Source organism: Ochotona curzoniae, unplaced genomic scaffold, assembly GCF_017591425.1.
Source record: "Ochotona curzoniae isolate NIBS_2020 unplaced genomic scaffold, NIBS_Ocur_1.0 contig_1341, whole genome shotgun sequence".
NCBI classification, from domain to species: Eukaryota; Metazoa; Chordata; class Mammalia; order Lagomorpha; family Ochotonidae; genus Ochotona; species Ochotona curzoniae.
In genome coordinates, this window is record NW_024465050.1 from 48,696 (window position 1) to 75,122 (window position 26,427).

General features: G+C 46.3%; 2 pseudogenes; one reads left to right on the forward strand and one right to left on the reverse strand.

The window, feature by feature from the left end:
• Positions 1–1,070: 1,070 nt before the first annotated feature.
• Positions 1,071–19,979, reverse strand: LOC121146832 (annotated as a pseudogene).
• A 359-nt stretch (positions 19,980–20,338) lies between these two features.
• LOC121146837 lies at positions 20,339–21,003 on the forward strand (annotated as a pseudogene).
• The last annotated feature ends 5,424 nt before the right edge of the window (positions 21,004–26,427 follow it).

Here is a 26,427-nt window from a genome sequence, read left to right on the forward strand (position 1 = left end):
TGTGCCCAGGGAAACAGTTGAGGACCGCCCAAAGCTTTGGGACCCTGCACCCGCGTGGGAGACCAGGAAGAGGCTCCTGACATTGGATCCGCATAGCATCGGCCTTTGCGCTCACTTGGGGAGTGCATCATCGGATGGAAGATCTTCCTCTCTGTCTCTCCTCTCTGTATATCCACCTTTAAAATAAAAAAATAATAAAAATAAATCTTTAAAAAAAAATTCCCAGGCCCAAGTCGCGCCCCTCCCAAATCCCATTCACCACCCAATGAAGGCAATGGGTTCGTTCCGGACATGCCCAGTCCCAGAGATCCCACCCCCCGCCCCTACTCACACCTAAGGAAGCAGCCCCGGAACCCAGCAGGTCTGGGGAACAGCTCACCATGTGCACATGGCGTCTGTCTGGGATCCAGGCATGAGATGCCCCATCCTGCGACCCACCAGCTGCCGGGACACCCTGACTGGTTGTTATGTGCCAGTACTTATTCAGATGATCAGCATAATTAAACATTAAAACAAAATAACCAATCCATTCTAGTTCCATTGACATTCTTCATTAAGTCTTAAAAGAGACAAAGGGGGGCCCGGCGTGGTGGCACAAGTGGTTAAGGTCCTCGCCTTGCACGCCCGGGATCCCATATGGGCGCCGGTTCTATCCCAGCAGCCCTGCTTCCCCTCCAGCTCCCTGCTTGTGGCCCGGGAAAGCAGTATAGGACAGCCCAGGGCTTGGGGACCCTGCACCCGCGTGGGAGTCCAGGAAGAGGCTCCTGGCTTCAGATCGGCACAGCATCGGCCATTGCGCTCACTTAGGGAGTGAATCATCGGACACAAGATCTTCCTCTCTGTCTCTCCTCTGTATATCCGCCTTTCCAATAAAAAAAAAAAAAGAGAGAGAGACAAAGGAGAGGTCTTCCATTGACCCCAATTGGATGAAACGGCCAGAACTGAGCCAGTTTCTTCAGAAGCGAGGAGCCTGGAGCTTCTTTGGAAGTCTCCCACAAGGAACGAGGAGTGCAAGGCTTTGGTGCATCCTCTTCTATCAGAGTTTTATTTTGATTTTCCATATTCACATATCACAGATTCTTCTTTCTGCGACATTCTCTAGTAGCTTCCCAGTTTTTCATCAGCCGTATTCCTCTTTTCACCTGGGGGCCATCTGTTTTAGTTGCCTGAGATGTCAATGTCATCAGTGACTTCATCACCACAGATTGTGGCATTGAAGTCACTGAGGGTGTGGTCCGGATCTGGTGTGTCTGCACAACTCCCGATGCGGTTGTGCCACCACCTGCTTGCTGGGCACAAGAATCTGCTGTGCATCAGAGGTGCACTCATACTGGAGCATCGTCCCTTGTGAGCAGTGCCTGACCTTGTCCTGGTCAATGTGTGCAGGCCCTGTATGCCATCTGTGCCTGGACTGGCCAACTGTGTGGCCCCATCCGGAGCAATGGCAATGGACTGTCTGCTGCTCGTCTGATCGGGACAGACATAGACGCGACAGCAGACACGCCGGGTTATTCTCTTTCTTCTCTTCTGCCCCATGTATCTTCAGAAGACAGGTGTTTTACAATGTTTCTGTTAGACGGCTGTGGTGCCAGGATCCCCTGGGATTTCTGGGAGGAGCCTATGCTCCATGACGGGTCCTGAGACTGCTCCGTGTCAGATAAAGATGTACCATGCTCCAGGATTGGAAGAATCTATATCATCAAAATATCCACATTACGAAAAGTATTCCACAGATTCAATGCAGACCCTATCAAAATTCCAACAACATTCTTCTCAGAAATATAGGACATAACAGGAAACTCATCTGTTGAGAAATGTGAGCTCCCTGAACTGCGGAACCAGCCTGAGGTTGATCCAAAGCCAGGAGCCAGGAGCTCTTCTGGGTCTCCCACACAGGTGCAGAGTCCCAAGGTTTTGGGCCATCCTGGACTGCTTTCCCAGGCCACAAGCAGGAAGCTGGATGAAAAGTGGAGCTGCCGGGATTAGAACGGGCACCCACATGGGATCCCAGCACGTTCCAGGGGAGGACCTTAGGTTCTAGGCCACCATGCCGGGCCCAAACCCATTGTTTCTATGACAATTCTCTGTGATTTTCCAAGGTCTCATTTCAACTAGTATTTGAGTCAACACAAGGTCATTTCTCCTTAGTTGTTTTTAAAATGTATTTGTTTATTTGGAAAGAGTGAGGCAGAGACAGGAAAGGACAGAAACAGAGAGAAGGCTTCTTGTGGTGGTTTCTGCTCCCAAAAGATTGAACTTCTCAGGGCTGGACAGGGCAAGGCCAGGAGGCAGGCCCTGATGGAATATTCCTCAACTATATAATTGTTAATAGTCAGTGCCTGTGGTTATACATTTTATGCTTTTATTTGAATGAAACAAGTGATTACCAAACCATTTTCTCCAAAGACAGTGTATTTACCGGGTTATTTCAGAAGCTAAGAGGAACCAAGATGACGTCTGGGATGCAAGGACCCATCCTGTGTGCCTAGGTGTGATTGACATGCCAATCATCAGGTGGAGGATGGGGTGCCCTGCCTTGAGTGCTCTCCCAGCCAGGCTTCCCAAGGGACCCTGGACAACAGAGAGTACTGGGTAATGCAACACGGGGCTGAGCCCTGAATGAGCCTGTCACAAGCTTTGATCAGGTACAAGCACTGGTTTCTGTACCGGGAGTAAGCACACTGGGAGCCAGAGCAGCAATGATTCAGCTGTTTGTCTTGGCCTGTGAAAACATTGCACCAAGGGCCCGGTGCATTAGCCCAGGGGCTAAAAGTCCTTGCGTTGCATGCACCAGGATCGCACATGGGCGTGGTTTTGTCTCTCCGCAGCCCCACTTGCCATCCAACTCTCGGGTTCTGGCCTTGAAAAGCAGTCAAGGCCACTCCAAAGCCTTGGGACCCTGCACCTGTGTGGGAGACATGGAAGGTGCTCCTGCCTCCTGGCTACAGATGGGATCAACTCTGGCAGTTTCGGCTGCTTTGGGAGTGAATGATCAGACAGAAGATCTTCTTGTCTCTCCTCCTGTCTGTATATCTGCCTTTCAAGAAAAATAGATACATCTTAACAAAGAGAAAACTTCAATGTGGTGGGAACAAAAGCTCACCACAGAGCCCTTGGCACTTGCTCTCTGTCTAGTCCACATTTTCTTTCTGTGTTCAGTAGAATGGCCTTGTCCCTGCTCCCTCGGAAGAAGTGTATCTCCCCTGGGCCGCTGTGCAGGCTGTCCCCCAGGTGACCAAGGTGTGAGCCTGTTGTTCTGGGAGGTCTTCAGGTGAGCCTGCTCTCCTTCAGTGCGTTGATGGTCCCTTAACGGTGTGATAGATGCTGGGAGTGTTTCCTTGTGTCACCTCCAAGATTGGAATGTACTGGGTGGGATCCAAACTTCCCCCCCGGGACTGAAGAGAGAACTGACCCTAGCTGACAGGTGGAGGAGGGTGGAAAACAGAGCCCTTGAACTTCAGTCTAAATAATGGATTATCAAAACAACTCCATGGAGGCTCTTCCCAGGTGATTTGATTATGTTAATAGGCTCCAGGGAACACATGCCAATCCAATGAGTTCATTGTGGTCTGGCCCTGGGGGTTTTCTCCAATGAACTCACAGGGCAATGTCTGCTTCTACACAAACTACCTCCCGGTGGAAAATACCAGGGATGGGGGTGAAGCTATCCCCACCACAGGCATGACAGGCAATAACATGGAGGGAGTGGGACACCCCCGGGTCTGCTTTGGATGGTTCCAAAGAGTGACAGGCCGATCGTCCAATGAGAAGAGGCAGCAGGTGTGGGTGGAGTCTAGGTGGCAGGTAGGCTGTCAGCTGACAGGAAGCTCCGCCCCGTCCGCTAAACCCCACCCAGCACCGGTATATAAGTCCTTTAGCAAGGCCATGAGCTGGGATTCTCTCTGAGGAAAGTGAAGGCCAGAGCAGGCTTCTGTGCTGCACAGCTTCCCAGAGCATCCTGCGAGCTTCTAGCAAGCATCTTGTCACTTGGATCGTGAAACGGACTGACAGAAGACTTGGGTGAGTAGTCCTATCATTTGTTTACTCGGTATTTTGAGAGAGGCTCTCCAGGAAGCCTCAACACACACCCACAAAAACACACACACGAACACACACACACAGACAACCAACACACACATACAATCACACAACAAACATCACACACGCATCCTTGCTCTTATCACACCACAGTCCCAACCCCAAATCTCAGGGTGGATATCCTATTGACGGCCCCTCCCTTGCAGATTTGAACACACACCAGGGAATTGCAGCTTACTTCCTGTAATAATGTCTTTCTCGGTGAAGACTAGGGACCAATCTAGATCGTCTGAAGGGTCCTCCAGGTCTGACTCCCTAGAGATCAGACCAGGATCACCGACTGAAAATTTTGGGTATTCCAGCGAACCATTTCCTGTGCGAGCATCCCCCACAGGGAGCCGCACAGGTGCTGCCATTTCCACAATGGCTTCACGCCACATGTCATTGTCACTCATACGACCATGCCCATCCAGACATCACTCTCCCTCATCTGACACCTGCTACTGTAGGACACAAAACTCTGCAATGCCATCCCGTGGCCATCTCACAGCACCTAGCTACTCCCCAACTATGCCCACAGTTCTGCCTGAGTCAGACAACCCATGCCATGGGATTCCTGCCAACTCAGGGAACTTAAGGTCTCCCAGCCCCTTGTGCCACACTCTATCTTCCACCTCATTCTGCTCCTTGAGTAGCAGTTGTATCATTGTGGAGGAGTCAGCCCCCCTGAATGAGGGAGATCCTAGTGTGGCAGGAAATTCGCCCTGTTCCTCCCCCATCAACCCGATCCCGCCACTGTCTCCTCTCTCTCCCAGCTACTCTCCTACTGTCCCGAGGTTTCGCCACGAGGAAGCGAACCAGAGGCAGTTGTGTCTCGAGGAGAGGCCAGGCTCCCTGGGAGCAGGAGACTTGGCCCTCATGTCTACCATGGAGGAGTCTGGGGTTCCATCGCAATGTTCTTCTCAGGGCAAAAAAGATCATAACGCCTCAGTCTTCACCACACCATCCCCTCACAATTCTCTCATGGGACCCAATGATCACTTCACCAGGCGAGTATCCCCCACAGAGAGCCCGACAGGTGCCCACCTTCCTCCAATGGCTTCATGGCATCCCTCATTGTCACCCACACGTCCATGCCCATCCAGACATCACTCTCCTCATTCTTACACATCCCCCTTTAGGACACCCAATTCTGCAATTGAATCCCATGGCTATATCGGGGTGCCTCGCTACTCCCCAACTATGCCCACAGTTCTGCCTGAGTCAGACAACCCATGCCATGGGATTCCTGCCAACTCAGGGAACTTAAGGTCTCCCAGCCCCTTGTGCCACACTCTATCTTCCACCTCATTCTGCTCCTTGAGTAGCAGCTGTATCATTGTGGAGGAGTCAGCCCCCCTGAATGAGGGAGATCCTAGTGTGGCAGGAAATTCACCCTGTTCCTCCCCCATCAATCCTCTCCCGCCACTGTCTCCTCTCTCTCCCAGCTACTCTCCTACCATCCCGAGGTTTCTCCGAAAGAAAGCCAACCAGAGGCAGTTGTGTCTCGAGGAGAGGCCAGGCTCCCTGGGAGCAGGAGACTTGGCCCTCATGTCTACCATGGAGGAGACAGGGGTTCCATCAGAATGTTCTTCTGAGGGTACACCAAAGCCTAAGCATAAAGTTTTTACCCTGCCATTGTCCTATTATCCTACCCTGGTTCCCAATGACACCCTCACTGTGCGAGCATCCCAAACAAGCAGCCCCACATGTGTCGCCATTTCTCCAAAGAATGCACACCACCCATCATTGTCACCCACACAACCAAGCCCATCCAGACATCACTCTCCCTCATCTGACACCTGCTACTGTAGGACACAAAACTCTGCAATGCCATCCCGTGGCCATCTCACAGCACCTAGCTACTCCCCAACTATGCCCACAGTTCTGCCTGAGTCAGACAACCCATGCCATGGGATTCCTGCCAACTCAGGGAACTTAAGGTCTCCCAGCTGCAAGTGCCTCAGTCTGTCTTCCACGTCATCCTGCTCCTTGAGTAGCAGTTGTATCATTGTGGAGGAGTCAGCACCCCTAGGAGAGGGAGCTCCTAGTGTGGCAGGAAATTCGCCCTGTTCCTCCACCATCAACCCTCTCCCACCACAGTCTCCTCTCTCACGCAGCTGCTCCCCTATCCTCCAGAGATTTCTCCGTGAGGTCAATAACCAGAGCCAGTTGTGTCTCGAGGAGAGGCCAGGCTCCCTGAGAACAGGAGACTTGGCCCTCATGTCTACCATGGAGGAGACTGGGGTTCCATCTCAATGTTCTTTTGAGGGCACACCAGAGCCTGACTCCACAGTCTTCAACCCACCCTCCTCTTATTTTCCACCCTTAGTTGCCAATGACCCCCTCACTGTGCGAACATCCCACACAAGGAACCCCACATGTGTCGCCATTTCTCCAAAGAATGCACACCACCCATCATTGTCACCCACACAACCAAGCCCATCCAGACATCACTCTCCCTCATCTGACACCTCCTCCCATAGGGCACTCTATTTTGCAGTGCCATCCCGTGTCCATCTCACGGCACCTAGCTACTTCCCAACTATGTCCAGACATCAGCCTGAGTCAAACAACCCATGCCATGGGATTCCTGTCAACTCAGGGAACTTAAGGTCTCCCAGCTGCAAGTGCATCCGTCTGTCTTCCACGTCATTCTGCTCCTTGAGTAGCAGTTGTATCATTGTGGAGGAATCAGCACCCCTAGGAGAGGGAGGTCCTAGTGTGGCAGGAAATTCTCCCTGTTCCTCCACCATCAACCCTCTCCCACCACAGTCTCCTCTCTCACGCAGCTGCTCCCCTATCCTCCAGAGATTTCTCCGCGAGGTCAATAACCAGAGCCATTTGTGCCTCGAAGAGAGGCCAGGCTCCCTGGGAGCAGGAGACTTGGCCCTCATGTCTACCATGGAGGAGACTGGGGTTCCATCAGAATGTCCTTCTCAGGGCACACCAGGGCCTGACTCCCTAGTGTATACCTCGGTATCTTCTCCCTTTTCCCACAATTGTTTCAGTGAGCCGACTGCATTGGAACCTCGATGTTCCTCTCCTATTGCCTCTGGCCCATCACTGCCTTCCCTCCTTCTATCTCCCATCGCAAACTGTTCCTCCCCACGTGACTCTATTGTTGAGGAGAAATGTGCTCTCCTGTCTCAGGGACCTGCCATTGTCTCAGGCCTTTCAAATGCTTCTTCCAGCTTCACCACAGTCCGAGCACTCCCACACCTTAATCCCCTTCATGCTTCAACTAGCTACTCCACAACAATGCATGGATTTCCACCTGCATCAGACCACCCATTTCCGGGGACTGCTTGTGAGTCGGGGCCTTTAAGGTCTCCTAGTCCTGTGTCCCTCAGTCTTTCTTCTATCTCATCCACTTCATTGCCCACCGACATGACAGATGAGGGGGAGTCAGCCCTCCAGACTCAGGGAACTTCTGATGTTTCCAGAACTTCACAATGTTCCTCTCCCCCGATTGTCATGGCATCACTCCCATCTCTCAGTCTTTCCTCCGTCTCCACTTGCACTTCCCCCACTGGCCCCACAATTCTGGGCGAGTCAGCCCTACTGAACTTGAGGAGACTCCGTTCCCCTGGGATATTTGGGGCCTCCTCCCCACTGTCTGCCCTCACTTCTCCAGCCCACAGAGAATCTTCCAGGGGCCTTAGCTATTCCCCAAGTGACCCCATGTGGACCACGGCTTCTAACCTCCATGTACAGGCTGCATTCTTCTCTCCTCACTTCCCAGGGGAGACTGCCCACCCGACAGGGCAAATACCTTGGCCCCTGCACACCTCTCTCACTTGTTTTGACACATCCACTCCTCCTTACTCCGGAGTGCTTGGAGACTCTGCCACACCCCACCTCTATGCTTGGTGTCATCCATCTCATGGATTGCTTCCTGAGAGAGCCACACACACCCACAACCCCAGTCCCAGTCTTAGCTGCTACAGAGACCATTTCAGTGGCCGCCCTCACACTCACAGCTGCCCTTCCACTTGCTACTGTCATGGGCTGGCTCGCAGAAGAGGTGCTGGTAGCAGGCATCCCCATCACCCTAGACAATATGCTCCCTGACCACCCAGGGTCATCTCCCTAGCCAATGGCTGCCAATGCCCATGCAGCCAGCAAGCCCCAGATGATTTCATGCCTGCAGGTTGCCCTGCCAGTACAGTGCTGGCTTCATCCCTTTGCATGGCACTGACACTGAAGGGGGAGCTCCAGCAGAAAATCTCTGCTTTAGAAAGGTGATCCTGTCCCCACTTATGTCTCTTTCCTTATGTAGCTTTCCTTTCTGGCTTCAGCAGAAATGACAGTTTTCACAATGTCCCCCATCCTGTTCTTGCTGTCCTTGGAGCCAGACTCTATTGGCCCTGCGGTGTGATCATGTTAGGTTCTGTTTTGAGTAATACCTGTGCCAGGTGACTGGCACTCTTGTCATTCTCATGGAGGATTTTTGTGTCAATTGATGAGGAAGTCTGTCCATTGATTTTCTCTGTGCAGAGTGATATTGTCTTGCAGTTTTTGTGTTCTATGGGTTGGATATGTCAGATTCATTGAGTTTGTGATGCTAAATCCACTTTGAAATTGAAGGTTATATCCTAGATGGTCTTGTTATACCTCTGCATGCCGTACAGAGGAGCGCTACACACTGATTCTGATGTGGAAGTCCTGATTGCCAGCAGTGCAGAGGAGCTCATGCTGAAAGACCTCTCCACCCCAAACTACAGAAACACGTGGTGTATTTGTTGGCATGATTACAGAGAAAGACACCCATCCCTCTCTAAGGTCTCATGATCTAAGTATCCATCTTGAAATTCCTTCAGAGTGGAATGAATTTTTCATCTCAGAACCAAGGAGAAACGATGGAATGAGGCATAGCTTTTAAAGTTGTGTTCTGAGTCATTAACTGAGAACCTAAGAATTTAACTGTTGCATTTGAATAACCTAAGGAAATGTTGACCCAAGTAACAATGTGTTCTATAGATTTTAAGACTTGAGTATATGTATGGGAAACATGTAGCATTTACATTTATGCACTTGAATGATATATACATATTTAAGAGTAGGAAATGCTAGAACAACATGGTTATATTTTCAGTCATGAAATTTATCAAACATCTGTAGGAGCTAAGTTGGATTTGATATTGAATGTGTAAAACAAGTGTATACTGTTTCCCCAGAAAACTGGAGCATGAATGTGTCAATGACTTAAACACATTTTTATTTCTTTCTACCATATGTTCAAACCAGTGTGTATATCACAGGCATTATAAACATATTGAACTATGTAGCAGTTTTAATTTATGAGTGTTCTTTTTCAGCCAATTAGAACATGTTTCCTCAATAAATTGTAGCATGTATAAACTCAGTAAGCACACATACAACACACATGATATGACAGAACAAGTAGTTTTTGTAGTATATATATTGCTGAGTCTTTAGTTCCTTAGCTGATGTCTTAAAATGACCACCAATTGACGCTGCTTTTATGAATGAGAATGAACCATATTGAAATGGCTGTGTGTTTTCAAGGAGAGTAGGAAAACGTAATTCTTAGACACTTTAAGCAGCCATGAGTGAAGCATGAAGTCATGAACCAACAACAGGAAGGAAGTGTTTACTCCATAGAGCATTTGCATTGCAGTTGTAGGCTTTTAAATCCTCTTGCAGGTTTTAGACCTCAGGGCCTTTGCTTTTAGGAAGACAGTAATTGAAACTGATAGCAATGCATGATCGTCAGACTTGTTGACACTTGGACATTTGTATGAGCATGTTTCATGTTAGTATAAGTTAAAATGTGCCCCCACCTGGCATCTGGGCAGGACCTTTGATAGAATCCCCACAGCCTCATCATGAACTTTCTCAACAGGCTGGGAAATGCAGCCTTGGGCTTTATTTGGGCTTGTCTTACAACTTTTGTTTAAATTTGATTGCAAACTTTGTGATTTTTTACTTTGTAGCTTGTATAATATTCTTAGTTGTCTTAAGCTGAATAGAATTCTTTTGAAAATATTCAGTTATTTGAAAGAGAGAGATTTCTCCCTTCAGCTGGTTCACTCCTCAGATGCCTGCTACAGTCAGAGCTGCCCCGAGCTGGGAGCAGGGATTGTAGGGACCCATGGATTGGAGTGTGGCCGGCTGCCTCCCAGAGGACACATTAGCAAGAAGCTAGAATTAGGCCTGCCCCAGGAGCACAGCCCAGTTCCTCTGATGTGGGTGCACACATCAAAGGGCACCTGAAGTTCTGTCTCAAATGCCTACCATTGCTCCTACACTCGCATTAGCCAAATGCACACATAGTTGTCATGCTATTGGTAGTGCCTTTTCCATGCAATGAATGTGCATGCCTTTTTCCACTTTGGGCATTGTATTTCTTTCAAAGTGATCTGTCAGCTTCTGTATTTGTGTTGTAAATACAGTCTTTATTTGCACTTGTGGAAAATATTTACATTTGTCATGCTTTTTTTCCTGAATTGTTCTCTAGTATGTGTTTAAACCGTCATGTCCATTTAATGCATTTGATTGATTGTTTTGGTGATTTCATTTTTTCTAAAATGTAATGTTTGAGAAAATGTCCTACATTTCTGTACTTTTATTTGAAATATCATACTTATTTAAATCATCAGAGGGCTGGATCTTCACAATTAAGAAATTCATTACCCCAGTTAAAAACATGACTCCCTTTCAGGTTAGGTAGAAATGTTCCCAATGGCCAAGGAGACCTCAGCAGTGGTGGCAGAGACGCTACTGAAACACATCATTCCCAGGTTTGGTGTGCCTCTGTCCATCCAGTCTGACAATGGGCCGGCTTTCATCTCACAGGTCACTCAACAGGTGTCAGAGGTCTTACCCATCACCTGGAGCTCAGATCCTCATGGGTGGATTGATTCCCCCGGGCCCTACTACACATCAGGGTCACCTCTCACAAGCCCCTTGAATGGAGCCCATTTGAGCTGATGTGTGGCCGACCCCTCCTGGTTAAGCACCAGCTTCCTACAAAGTCTTCTACCTTGGCTAACTGTTTACCTTATCTGACTCTGATTCTCAAGCTTCTCTGAGAACACGCAGACCTGTGTCTCCCGTGTCCTGACTCGAACACATCAGTGGACCCAGATGCCCTTCCTCTCCAACAAGGAGACTCCTTTCTACTCAAGACTCTTTACCCAGACTTACTTCAGCCCTGGTGAATTTGACCTCCCACAGTGATCCTTCCCACGCCCACTGTGGTGTACCTCTTGGCTACACCTCCTGGTGCCATCTTTCCCATCTAAATCCTTTCAAAACTTCTACCACATCTTTGTGGAAGGTGCAACAGACAGGGCCTACCACACCAACCTTTCAATGTCAAAATGCATCCCCTTCCTCCAACCCTACTAATTTTCTAAAGCACGTTAACAAAGCAGATGAACTGATTCACACAGTTCAAACAGCAACTTCAGTCTCGATATTGGGGGAGCCACACTCACGTCATGGCTTATTCCAATACTCATTCCGTTAGTAATAATAGGTCTCTTATGAACTATTGCCCCTTGTTTTCTAACATTCATTTAGAAGAAAATTCATGAAACCCCATGGACTGCCTTCAAGTGGATGCTGCTCTACCCCTACACTCTGGTGCCCATGGAGTCTCTTCTGGACCTCAGTTAGGGTCAAGGACACCCGTAGCAGGAAGCAGCCAGATCAATTTGTTAGCCTTCTTTCCTATTAGCACAAGGCTGGAATAATGGGATGAGCCCACTATTGCCCTCCCAGGTCTCTCACTCCCGGATTATGCACTATCCAGGTGGTTCTGTGATTTGACTTGACAGAACTAGGCCCCAGTCCCAGCTTCTGCCAGCTGATGCTGCAGCTAAGCCCAAACAACCCTAATTTTGTTTGCTCAGTAAAAGTAATCAGCCCAGCATGGCTTATCCCAGTTGGGTCCATGAGCCAGCTCTACTCAGTTTACCTCCTATCTTAGCAGGAACTGTGGCTTTTCCTGACTGGTCTTCAACCCAAACTGGTCCTTGCTGTTGGATGTTTCAGCCCAGCCATGGCTCTTGCATACCCACATATGACTCACACATGGCTCAGTAGGGGTTGAGACCTTGCCTAGTCCATCCCACATCTACCCTGGTCCTCCAGGACACCAGAGGGTGTTGGAGTCTGGCCCGGTTTGGTGCATCCAATCCCAGTCCACACTTGTGCCAAGGGAGACTACAACCATTTCCCGTTCAGAACTCAGCCCCCATTCCAGCCCACACGCCCCTTGGTCGGAACCTCAAACCAGCTAGGGTTGTCCTCTTAGCCCCCAACCAGGCCTGTTCCCAGCCATAGATCACGTACATGCCAGTGGTTGCTCTGACACAGGTTGGCTCAGTCCCTCACCTGTCCCAACCTCTGACTTAGACACTGTGACTTAGTGTTCCTGGCTCATGCTGACCAGTAGGTGCAAGAGCCTAGTTCGGCATGACCTATGCTCCCTCCTGGTCTTTAGTTTTGCTTGTGGGCTAAGGTTCGCTCAGTCCTGCCTGATCTACCCTGTTCTATTATGAACTGACACATTAGCCAGCTGTTGGAGCTACTTTGTTCAGCTTGTCCGACTCCCAGGTATGGACCACATGATCACCAGTGGGAGCTATGATTCGCCAATTGAGTTTCCCAAGCTCCTCTCCTTAATCCACTTTCAGACCCAGTTCTCATACATGCCACTGGATTTAGGTCAGGTTCTGGCAAAGTCTTGCCTTCCATTTGGCCTTGTATGAGCTGGTGAACGTTGCAGCCCAGCCTACCCCACACCCTATTCAGGATGCACATTTGGGTGCTGCTGCCCTGACCAGTCCAGACTATTAGGGGTTCCTTCACCTGTGATTGATGGCAGGCTCCTTGGTCATACCTAGCTTAGTCCATCACCACCCCATCTCTTGAGCTAACCAGTGGGCTAGAATTTCCACAGGGTTTGGCCCACACATCCCTCACAGAATCGGCCCCCGGTTATGGTTCTTGTGTGCTAGTTAGTGTAATGGCCCTGCTTAGTGTGACCCTTCTCCTGATCCATCATCATGTCAGGTAACATGATAGATCTCTGCAGGACAAGCCCTGAGCCATAGCTTTTGCATGGACAGGTATTTGGTGGTCAGCATTGTTCAGTGATTACAAGATTTTCAAAGGAAGAGTTGCTGTCATTGGGAATTTTTACAATTGCTTCACATTCTAGAAGCACAGTGGATTCAACCTGTGTTTACCTAAGCAGCAATTCAAAGAATTAAAACCCTAGAGCTCCCAGGCCGGGTGGTCAGCAGGCAGAGCCTGGCACAAAACAGAGCCCAGGCAGGCCCAAGGACAGCTCACCACGTGCACATGGTGGCTGTCGTCTGGGATCCAGGCATGAGACACCCCATCCTGAGACCCACCAGCAGCCAGGAGGCTGCTGGAAGTTTAAACTCACAGGCCCAATGTCGCGCCCCTCCCCAGTCCCATTCACCAAACAATGAGGGCGGCGGGTTTGCCTTGGACCATTCCATTCACAGAGACCGCCCCCCTCAGTGTACTTATTCCAAAGGGAGCAGTCCCCGGAGCCCAGGCAGGCCCAAGGACAGCACACCAGGTGCACATGGTGGCTGTCATCTGGGATCCAGGCATGAGATGCCACATCCTAAAACCCACCAGGTTTCAGTAAAATTTGTTTTTTTTTCTTAAGATTTATTTTATTTTTATTGGAAAGGCTGATATACAGAGAGGAGAGACAGAGAGGAAGATCTTCCATCCAATTATTCACTCTCCAGGCGACTGCATTGGTCGATACTATGGTGGTCCAAAGCCAGGAGCCTCTTCCGAGTCTCCCATTGTGTTCAAGGGCCCAGCGCGGTTGCGCAGTGGTTAGGGTCCGAGCCTTACACGCCAGGTATCCCATATGGGCTCCTGTTCTATTTCGGCAGCCCTGCTTTCCTTCCAGCTCCCTCCCTGTGGCCCAGGAAAGCAGTGGAGGACGGCCCAAAGCTTTGGGACCCTGCACCCACTTGGGAGACCTGGAAGAGGCTCCTAGCTTCGGACCAGCATACCATCGGCCCTTGTGCTCACTTGGGGAGTGAATCATCGGACAGAAGATCTTCCTCTCTGTCTGTCCTCTCTGTATATCCGCCTTTCCAATAAAAAATAATAAAAATAAATCTTTAAAATTTTTTTTAAAAATAATAAATGAAACTAAATATTAGATGGAAAACATAGAATATCATTTTGCTTTTAGGTGTCATACATAGTAATTATTTTACAATCTAGTAGAATAGCTAAATAGTGTAATTTCAGCCACAAATTTGCATTTATTTAAATATGAAACTAATTGAAAAACGAAGTAGGCAAGAGTAGATAAGGAAGATTGCAAGGCACATGAAGGATTTACTCATTGGAAACCGATGAACTCCATCTGTATCATCTGTGTATTCTGATCGTCTTCACGACTCTCTAGAAACCGTATTTAAATGGATTATCATGTCAAGACCACACCAAGCACCACAGTCCTGTTGCTGCCCCAATAGTAGGAGTCTCTTTTGGCCTTGGTTTCAATCCACACTCGTTTTTATCTTCCCTTCTCTTGTTGAAACGGTCCAATGAGGGCACACAGTGCATTCATAAACAACTATTATAGCATCGTGACTTTCCAAAATTTAGCAGATCTCATTGACTCAAATTATGCTATTTTAAGAGTTCATTGTAACAGAAATATGAGATATGCATAAAATGTACATGTGAGTACTATTATTTGCCAAAAGCATACAGAGTATAGGGAAATGAGAAAGAAGAAAGTTTAGAAAAGATAAAACTGAAGTTAACACATTGGCTGGGGAGCTCTGACACTTTCTTAGTAGAAACCTAAATGGAAATGCTGACTCACACTGAGCTGTTTAACTCAACTCAGCTGGTATCCCTTAAAGGCACATGACTTAGAATTTTAATATGATATGGTGAGAGATTGTCTGATATGATATGTGATCGTTGTTCATTTCAACTGAGTTTTCAGAATACTTCTGTATCCCCCATCACTTCCATTCTTATTTTTCCTTTGGTTATCTTTATCAATAATAGTAATGATACAATTCATGTTAAAGAAAGCATAATGCTTGTCCACCCAGAAATATTTTTAAAATTTAAATGTCCTAAAATAAACTTAACTATGTCTGTGAGTGATATCTGCAAATATTAATACAAAACAGAAGCAGACGGCAAAAATGTCCATGTCTGTGAATTGGTAGAACTAATATCATGAAATTATCCACACTATTGCAAGTAATTCAGATTCAATATGATCCCAATAGAAAGACTCATGACATTCCCAGATCTAGAAAAAAGAAAAAAGAGGAGCAAGCCAAATTGACATGGAAACACAAGAGACCTTGTAGGGCCAAAGCAATTCTTAAAAGGCTCTCTTATTTGTATTTGAAAGGCACATGATAAAGACAGTGAGGGAGAGAAAGGTCGTTCACCTGCTGATTCACTGCCTAACTGGCTGCAACAGCTGGAACTGAGCTGCTCTGAAGCCAGGAGCCAGCAGCAGCTTTCTGGTCTCCCACATGGGTACGAGGTGCTGGACTTGCGCCATCTTCTACTTCTTTCCCAGGCCTTAAGAGAGAGCTAATCAGCAGTGGATCAGCCAGGACGTGAACCAGTGCCCATGTGGCTTGCTGGCACTAGCAGGTGGAGAATTAGTGTTCATGACAGAAGCTTTAGTATCTTTTTTTATTTTGAGTACCTAGCTTGCTTTATGCTTCCAGACTCATGATGGAAAGTTTTTCCACTTCTGCCATGGCAAGACTAGTACCACATCATGGGGCCTCCTGATCCCCAAGTGTAACCTCCAAGCTCTAAGATGAAGTAAACGCTTTCATTCCCCAAAAGGTTTTTTCACGTCTTTTAGTTAAGGTAATAAAAGGCATTCATTTCAGTTAATTTCTGCAACTGTGCAGTTTAGATCTTTTGACACAGCGTTTCTGTTAGTGTCAATTCTTGGATTGGATTGTTCTTTTCCTTAGTATGAATTCCAAGACTTGTTCCGCAGCTGAGAAGAGTGAACAGGAATACAAGCATACATTCTTTCCTATTCACCTGAATTTCAGATGATTGGTTAGTTATCCTAGCAGTTTTTTTTTTCCGTTGCTCCATCAGTTTCCCCCTACATTCATGGAATCTAGGCAGATCAGAACACCAGCCGTAGCCAAGAGAAGCTGCTTCCCCAAAACAAGCTGGCATGTTCCAGGAGTCTTTCAAATCAGAGTCTACCACCGAGAGCCTTGGACAGGTGGATAAGACGACAGCTTTGAAAAATAGTTACTTTTCCTGTCTTACACGTGGGGAAATGTGCCAGCATCAGAGTAGCTTCCTGATTCCTGGCTGGGCTCTATCCCAGCACCACAAGTCAGAAATGAAGCGATTCGTACACTAACGCTTGTCTCCACTAGAACATTTTTGCCTTAAGCATCAGGATGAAGAAATTCTGTTGTCTGAGGCACAGGCTGCCTTCCCATCTCTCTCCTGTGCTCACACTCCGCTTCCACTCTTGTGCTGCTAGCTCCAACTTCAGCGATTTTCACTAGTTCCTCCTTGTGTGTGCAGCTTCTGCTTTCCTCCAGAGGCCTCGGGGAATTTCTCTCAATCTGTCCAGTGATTTTTCTTCTTCAGCTCCTTCTTTCTTTAAGATTTATTTATTTTTGTTACAAGGTCAGAATACAGAGAGGAGGAGAGAGAGAGGATGCTCTTCCATCCGATGATTCACTCCCCAAGTGAGGGCAAGGGCCGGTGCTGCACCAATCTGAAGCCGGGAGCCAGGAACTTCCTGCCGGTCTTCCACATGGGTGCAGGGTCCCAAGGCTTTGAATCATCCTTGACTGCTTTCCCAGGCCACAAGCAGGGAGCTGGATGGGAAGTGGAGCTGCCGGGATTAGAACAGGCAATCATATGGGATTTTGGTGTGTTCAAGGCGAGGACTTTATCTGCTATGCCATGCCGCCGGGCATCTTCTTCAGCTCTTTCTTCCACCTATTTTTGTCTCATGGTTCTCTCTGCACTCTTGGCTACAATTGCCTACCCTTTCGGACATTTTGTCCCACCACGTGCACGCCCCCACTACCCTTCACATTTAAAAATCACTAAAAATTTTTAGTAGAAGCCGCCTTTAAAAAAAGAGAAAAAGACAGTCTTCTCTTTAGCAGCTAAGAAGCCGATTTTATGCCACAGTAATATGAACACTATGGCATGATCACGACAACAGATCAGTGTAGAGAAATGGTGAACTTGGAGACAGACTCAAAATTCATCAAGTGAATTAACATACCTAAGGAAAAATGTTAGTTTTATTAGCAAGCCTGTCTAAACATCTGAAAAATAAAACCTTCCTTGGGGCATGTTGTGGCATCGCACGCAAAGCAACAGTCTGTGATGTTTCCATCCAAGATGCAGGCTGGCTCAAATCCAGGCTGTTTCACTTCTGATGGAGTTCCTTGATAACAGCTTGGAAAAAGCAAGGGGGGATCTTTCAAATTTGGCTGGGAACCCATCCCTCATGTTGAAGACTTTGATAAAGTTCTTGCTCCTGATTTAAGGCTGGTCCAAACATTGTTGTTGCAACCACTGGGAGAAACAAATGATCTAATTATTTGATTGAAGATTCTCTCTCACTATTTGCATTTGTGTTTATGTATGCCTTTTCCTCTGTGATGCTTTTAAAATAAATCACCCCCAAATTTGAAAACTTTATTTACATGTAACAAATTTAAAAATTTAAAGAGACAAACTTAAAACTTGAGCAAAGGTATGATGACATAGTCAGCTTTTCAGAAATCATAAACATTAAAAGTAGCATAACAAGTACACAACCTTCTTTTCCTCTTAGCTTTGCAACTTTACAAAATTGTTTTCTGCCAAGTGTTGGACCTGGTAGCACGGATACCATAAATTATTTTTTTTCAAGCATTTTGATCTCTCATTCTAAACACTCATCTCTTGCATTTACACAAATCAACTGACACATTTCATAATAACAACTTCAAAATAGACTTTGCTGTGGTAATAAACCACACCCAAATTCTAGTGGTTCACATTGACAAAAATTATTCAAAATGATTTCAAAGTCGTTATTCATATTATATGTCAGTCCCGATTAGTTATTCCTGTGCCCAGCTGTGTTTCCTGTGTCTGCATATGTCTTCTTGGGTCTGCATTCTGGGCTCTGTACCTAAACACAATGCCGGAGGGATATGCCTTTTCATCGTAAAGGAAAATTAGCAAGGGAAAGAGAAGGAAGAGGCTCTAAAGACTTACAGTTTGAAGGGAATGTGTTGTCTTATTTATTTATGTATTTTTTATTATGAAAGTAATTCTGATGAATACAGCTGCTGGTGTGAGATACTGCAAATCATCTGGAAGTGGGTAGCAAAATATTGAGTGTTAAAAAGGAAACGAAGCCAGGAGAGCCACATGCAGATTTAGAGCACCTGGGCCTGATCCTTCCTCTGGCTCCTGACTCCAGCTCCCTGCCTACACACATCCTGCCTACACACATCAGTGCTGGCCCAAGCAGGTGGATCCCTGTCATCCACGAGGGAGACCGAGACTGAGTCCCTGAGTCCTGGCCTGGGTACGTGTTAGTCTGTGTTAGTCCTACACATTGCAGCCATGTGGGCAATGAAATCAGTGCAAGAGAAGCTCTCTGAATCTCTCTCTCTCTTTTCTTCTGAAACAGAAATGCAAATAATTAAGAGTCTACAATTCTGAAAGTCGTGTGAATGATTCATATTAAAACGTGTGTATACATACCAATTTGTCAAATGATGCAATTGAAGCTGCACAGATAGCAAATGTGGCATAAACTGAGGATATGACAAATTCAACTGCGTTTCATTAAAATGCACACAACTGAAATTATCTCCAAAATTGTATCATACAATAATGAATTCTGACTCATTGTGATTCGATTAACATACAGTGATAAAGACCAGAAATACATATAATTGTAGATAAAATATGATGTCTAGCTTAGCATGTATAGATGGATCTAAAAAGACAATGAAAATCCAGGAAGACTTTTAGGCATCAGGCTTTACAAAATGCTACTTCATTCCTATTTCTCATGTATTGATTATTGTTGCTTCTGTTTTCTTTTAGATCTCATTTTTTTGTTTTCCCATGCAAGTGAAGTTTGTATTCAATATTTTATAAAATAATTTAGAAGATTTAAATGTATTTTCTTAGCCCAGAAAAATCCAGCAAGGAAGTTCAGATTGAGGATTGTGGAGATTCAATAATGATAGTAGTGCCCGGTGCGGTAGCCTAGCAGCTAAAGTCCTCGCCTTGAACAAACCAGGATTGCATATGGGCACCAGTTCTAATCCCAGCGACCCCACTTCCCATCCAGCTCCCTCTTTGTGGCTTAAGAAAGCAGTCAAGGACGGCCCAAAGCTTTGGGACCATGCCCCTACGTGAGAGACCTAGAAGAAGCTCCTGGCTCCTGGCTTTGGATCGGCGCAGCTCCGGCCATTGGATGCTTGGAGAGTGAATCATCAGACAGAAGATTTCCCTCTGTCTCTTCTCTCTGTATATCTGCATTTCCAATAAAAGAAATAACTATACTAATAGTCATGATAAGGTAAGAAAAAGAAAAAGAAAAATACGGGGAAAGGAATAAGTAATTAAGAACGTTGATTAAATCATTAGATCTGAGCATTAGAACAATCAAGACCATGCAGCACACCTTTCTCTGCCTTTTTAGAAGGGTGCATCTTTCATATCAGATACCCAGGGAAAGGGGAGCCAACTGCTGTCAAACTCACCTGTAACAGACTCACTGCTGAATCCGGATGTGTTTCTGCTCTAAGATCACTTGGACAAATTCTGTTCCGCCCTGAGAAGTGTAACAGCCGAAACACAGAATACATAGCTGTAACCTCCAAAGTCAGCAGGAACCTGAGTTGGAATTAACCCCGTTCTCCTTGTCCAGAAATATGGAGTCTTCCACAGCTTCTGCTCCTGCAGAAGTTCATATTCTCACATGTGATCCATGGACCTCGTTCAAGTTGCCGTGGCATTCCAGGTCGCCTTTGACTCTGTTGTAAATCAGTTGTATGCTTCTTTGTTTTTTCTGTTTTTTTTTTTGTTTTGTTTTTTTTTTCATTACCGTGTGCTTTTGCCTGTTTGGTTTTGCGGTATGAGCAAAATTTACTTCAAAAAGACAAATGTGAGTGCAGCTGAGCCCCGTCGGCAGGCGGGTCTGCGCTGAGTGCGCAGTGGGCGTTGGATGCAGCAGGCACCAGAGCAGGGCTGTGTGTCCTCAGTGGGGTTGCAGTGCTCTCCCTCCCACCCCGGTTGGCTTCCTGGACAGCTCTGGAAGGAGGTGGGGGGACCCGCCTGGCTGACCGCAGTCACCTCCCTCCCCCTCATCGGCTTGGTGTACAAGGTGGTGAAGATGCTGACGGCTGACCCACTTGATGGCATCACGTTGTTCCCCAACCCGGAGGACCACACTGACCTGCAGGTCACCATTGGGGGCCCTGAGGGAACCCTGCACGCATGCTGGAGGAGGCTTGTTCCCGCATGGAACCCCTGCTGGGGAAGGACTTCCCCACCTCCTCCCACAAAGGGCTACTTCCTGACCAAGATCTTCCACCCTCACGTGGGCGCCAATGGCGAGGGTTGTGTTAATGTGCTCAAGAGGGACTGGACGGCAGAGCTGGGCATCCAACACGTGCTGCTGAGCATCAAGTGCCTGCTGATCCACCCCAACCCTTAGTCTGCACTCAACGAGGAGACCAGCCACCTGCTCTTGGAGAATTGCTAGGAGTGTGCCACCCATGCCCGCCTGCTCACTGATCCATGGCGGCGTGAGGGCCAAGGGTGGCCGGGCCCTGGTGAGTGAGTGGGGCTGCAGCTGCCTCCTCTGACCCTGGGCCGGGGAGGGGCTGAGGGCCCCAAGGCTGAGAAGCATCTGATGGACATGATAAGATGCTGGTGGCCAAGAAGACAGAGTAGATGCTGCCCTGCAGAGGCTGTAGCTGCACTCCTCCCCCTCCTCCTCCCTCCAACTGTCTCTGTTATTTAAATTATGGCTGGGTGGTGGAGGGCGTGGGGGGCACTGGAACCTGCACTTGTTTTTCTAAAATAAAGTTGGAAACGCAACAAACAAACAAACAAACAAAAAAACGATAGCCCAATTGGGAAGATATAATCAGAGAGAGAATTAAGATATACTTAATTCTTCATCATGCAAAGAATTTTATGTTTGACATATGAGATACTATTACCTGCATTACTCCTTCCATTTATAGGTGAATGTGTAAGCTGAGTAATGTAATCTATATTAGCAACCATCTTATCCAATCATTAGTAATCCAGATCATTCAGTTAGATGGCAGAGGAAATTTTTTGCATCATCAGAGTGCTGCAGGGTTTGTCTCAAGGGAGAAAACACCCTCCATGCTCTTGTTCTAGAAAATATTCACATATCTTTGCTCTATGTAGTAGATGTTAAGAAATTGCATCTTCCATTAGGCGAAAAATAAGGAATTTTCATTGCATATCTTTCATTTCCTTTTTTTATATAAAGATTTATTTATTTTTATTGGAAAGTCAGATATACATAGGGAAGGAAGGACAGAGAGGAAGATCTTCCAACCGATGATTCATTCCCCAAGTGTCTACAATGGCTGGTGCTACACAGATCCAAAGCCAGGAGCCAGGAGTTTCCTCCAGGTCTCCCACGCGGGTGCTGGGTCCTAGGGCTTTGGGCCATCCTCAACTGCTTTCCCAGGCCACAAGCAGGGAACTGCATGGGAAGTGGAGCTGCTTGGGTCAGTACCAATGCCCATATGGGATTCCAGCATGTTCAGGGCAAGGACTTTAGCCGCTAAGCTACACCGCTGGGCCCTTATCTTTTATTTTCATTGCTTATCTTTCCCTTGCATTGAATTCACATAATACCGTTTTAATGAATATATCCTTTTTTATTTCCAAAAATCTATTGAAACTTTAGCATGTGACAGTGCTGTGAAATCCAAAAGGTATAATGACCACTGAGGTCTGTTTTCTGATTTCAATTTCCCTCAGGAGGGAGAAAATGATTTAATGAGAAAGAAGTTTGAAGAAAGACCACAAGAAACATGAGAGAGGTGCATATTTTAGGGCCTAAAATCAATTCAGAATGAAAATGGAGACTCGGGTCTGGAAGGAAATGGCATGACCCAAGCAGTTTTATTGTGTGAGTGATGGGATTTGAGTCATGACTCCACAAAGAGGGAACTATGAAGGATATATTTTCAAACTGGCTTCATGTACACTTTTCTCTTGATGTGATCATGTTAGTAATACTATCTATTTCACAAAGCATGGTAGCACTCATGCGTGCAGTATGGGCTAGTTTAATGGGACAGAGGATGTGGCAATGATGGGTAGGCATTGAACTCTCCTGGGTTCTAGCTCCCTGTTGGTGTGTATCCTGGGAGACAACAGGTGACTACTCAACTAGTTGGGGCCATGATACTCAGCTGAAAAGCCTGGATTATTTCCAGCTGAGGCATTTGTGGAGAAAACCAGCAGATGGGATCATATTTCTCTCTCTCTTTCATTTCTTTCCATCTCTCCTTCATAACTACATGCTAAGTAAATAATAAATAAGTAAATAAATAAGTAAATAAGCAAGTGAAGATGAGCCAGTGTGTCCAGATGACTTTTAATTTAAAGCATGATCTCAAACTCAACTTGTAACTGTAAGCCTCCTCCATCTCTGTCCGTCAAATGGAAGGACAACCTATTTTACAGGTTTTTTTTTTTTTTTAAGATTTATTTTATATTGGGACCCGGCGTGATAGCTCAGCGGCAACAGCTTCTCAACGCACACCACTGAGAACTTGCTGTCTCCGAACCACATGACCCAGCGGGTCCCCTCAGCTGCTGGACTCCAGCCCGTCCTCCACCAGGACACTATGCGGCCTGGCCACCAGGAGAAGCCCCGCAGTTTTCCCCACACCTGCTCCCCAATGCCAAAGCCCCGGCCGTCCTCGTACTCCGGCTCGTCATGGGCAGATTTGGTAGCATTCTTGTCCCCGGCATTGGCGCCCACAGGCTCAGGTGTGGTGGCCACAGTGGGGGACGCAGGGTCGGTGGGCTGCTGTACAGCAGGAGGGCTGGCCTCCTCCACCTTCTGAGCATCCCGGAGCCCTGGTGTTCCTCGACGGCATTCATTACTGCAATGGCCTTGGCTTCCTTCTCAGCCCATAAGGCCAGGTGCAACCCCTCTGTGGTGGGGCTCAGGTGTGAGCCCCGGCCGGCCCTGAAGCTCTCTGAGCAGCTGCCCGTCTTGGGGGAGGAGAAGGGGCCCTGGGGCCTGGGGGCAGAGAGGGCCACCGGGAGGGAGAGGGCTATTTCACATTTCTGATGAGCTTCTCAGGATCTAACGCCACTGTAAATCAGGGAACAGCTGGAATCCTCAGGCAGTTTATTTATGTTACACTGGATTTTCAAAATCTCCATGACAGTCCATTAAATGTGTGGCATGCAGGATGGGCATTGTCACCTGGCAGCAACTTTGAAGTGGTTACTTGGAAGGCTGGCATCCCATATGAGTGTGCTCAGTTCAAGGTCCTGCTACTTGCCACTTCCAATGCAGCACCTGCTACTAACATGCCTGAGAGAACACAGATTATGTTACAAAAGCTTTGAAATTATACATGTGTGTGTATTTGTGTGTGTGTGAGCCCCTCCTTCTGCAAAGCAGGTATCACAAAGCAAAAACTGTATAACACCAAGCAAATATTAGGAGGAAATAGAAATATTCCATAGAGGTTTTCAGTCCTATGGGATGATGTCTTGGAGTAATGTTTTATATTCAAAAACAGTGTTCATTTTAAAAAAATGAGCATCTAGCATATCAGAATCTTCGTGAAAACCCTACCCCAGTCAATCTCTCATATCCTTCAGCACCTCGCATGTTTCCTTATATTCCACAACTTTCTCTAAAATCAAGAATATATATTAAAAACACATCCTTCAGTAAATTTTCCTCTGGAGTGAGTACAAGTAGTTATTGGCATCACACTTTAAATATTTCTTTCCTTATGAGCTTTTTTCTACTATCTAAATTTGCCTTCCTTTAACAGCTTATTTTTATTAGTAGGTTTCCCTTCTCTCACTTCCTCACTTTGGGGTTTAGTTGATTTCTTATTATATTGATTTTTCATACAAAAGAAATCCATTCCTTGTTTAGAGATACTCCAGACATTTCTGAGAAACCTGACTTGCAATGGAACACGTTGAATCTATTTCCAGCTACTCTGTTTTTTTCAAAGAATTATGATTTCCTCATTAAAGAATGGTATTGACCAGATATCCGTCGACTGATGACTGAATAAGGAAAAGGTGGTATATATACGCTATGGAGTACTCAGCCATAAAAAATGAAGTCTTTTGCAACAAAGTGGATGCAATTGGAAACTATTATTGCTATTAAAATAAACCAGTCTTAAACATACAAATGTATGTTTCTCTTGCACACGGCAGTTAAGATAGAATACAAATATCTATAGAAATAAATGGATCATTTTGGTATATGATTATTGGTTTTAGTCTTTATTTATACTCATGGGGATTTAGGGTTTTCTATACCTGTTTAAAGTTTGATTTGTGGTGGATAAAGCCCGTAGGTATAGAGTGGATTGAAATGATGTCTCGGCAAAAACCAACAGAGTCCAGAGGGAGGGAGCGGGATGATGGCAACAGGGGAGTAAGAAGAGTGAGGTGGTCTTGTTCAAACTACCTATGCAGTGAATGAATCCAGCCCCTTCGTGCTAATGTAATAAAAGAATGCTGCTGAAAATGCTGTCCTTAATACCATTTTAGATGGTTTCAAATGAACTCTTTAGGGAAAATGGAAACACAAAAAAGAAAAACAGTGCAATCGGATAAAGCACAACCATTTAGCAGCATAAAAGTGCTTAGTGAGCTGGGTACACTGCTTTTGGTGGAGATGTGCCGTGTAACACTTGATGGACAGAAAGTGAGACAGAAATGGAACTGTGGGTCATAAATACTTTATTTTTCTTGGAAATTGGAGTAGAGACATTGGTTATTGTTTTATATGAAAGAGTTACTCAAGTGAAGTCAATTTCAGTATTTTTAATAAAATATTACATTTGTATGCTGAGGGAAAAGTCTAGGTGGTATAGACGAAAGGGTTAATAGACAATAGAAATTTGTAGAAGTTCTCAGATTAGAGTTTCCATTGTGCTTAGTGAAATAAAACAAATTAACTGTAAAATATGATTGGAGGAATCTTGGGGATTGAGGAGAGAAAAATTGACATACACATTTTAGGAGAGTAGAATACAATATTTTCTTGCCAAGAGTAAGAAGTTCAAAGATGTTCATTGAAATTGACATTCATTGAGATTGATTGCATTTTATATCACAGGAATCAAGGCAAACAGTTTTTTCTGTCTTTACCATGGTCAACAGCAATGTAATGTGTACTATATATTGAAATAATAGGGCCCAGAGGCGTGGCCTAGCGACTAAATCCTCGCCTTGATCACTCCGGGTTCCCGTATGGGCACCAGTTCTAATCCTCCCCTCTCACCGCCCCCCCCCCCCATGCAGCTCCACTTTCCATCCAGCTCCCTGCTTGTGGCCTAGGAAAGCAGTCGACAAGGCCCAAAGCCTTGACACCCTACACCTGTGTGGGAGACCCGGAAGAAGTTCCTGGATCCTGGCTTCAAATTTGCATAGATCGGCGTTACGCTCACTTGGGGAGTGAATCACGGATGGAAGATCTGCCTCTCTGTCTCTCCTCCTCTCTGTATATCGGACTTTGTAATACAAATAAATAAATCTTCAAAAGGCATATATGTAGAAGTGTTTGGGTTAGTTGGGAAGCCAGGAATTTAAAAATAAATAAATAATAATAAAACTACTACTAATAATAGACTGGGAACGGCGGTGTGGCCCAGTGGGTAAAGTCCTCAGCTTGAACGCGCAAAGATTCCATATTTGCGCCCGTTCTAATCCCGGGAGCTACACTTCCCATTCAGCTCCCTGCTTGTGGTCTGGGAAAGCAGTTGAGGACGGCCCAAAGCCTTGGGACCCCGCACCCACATGGGAGACTTGGAGGAAACTCTTGGCTCCTCACTTCGCATTGGCTCAGCTCTGGCCATTGCAACTACTTGGGGAGTAAAACAGCAGATGGAATATCATTCTGTCTCTCCACTCTGTGTATCTGCTTTCAAATACAAAATGATTTAAAAACTCCAAAACACAAAAAAGCTCATTATTGGTAACTGAATGAAAAAACATGGAGACAGGAAATAAAAAGAATTGAAATATATATCTCAGGAAGCTATC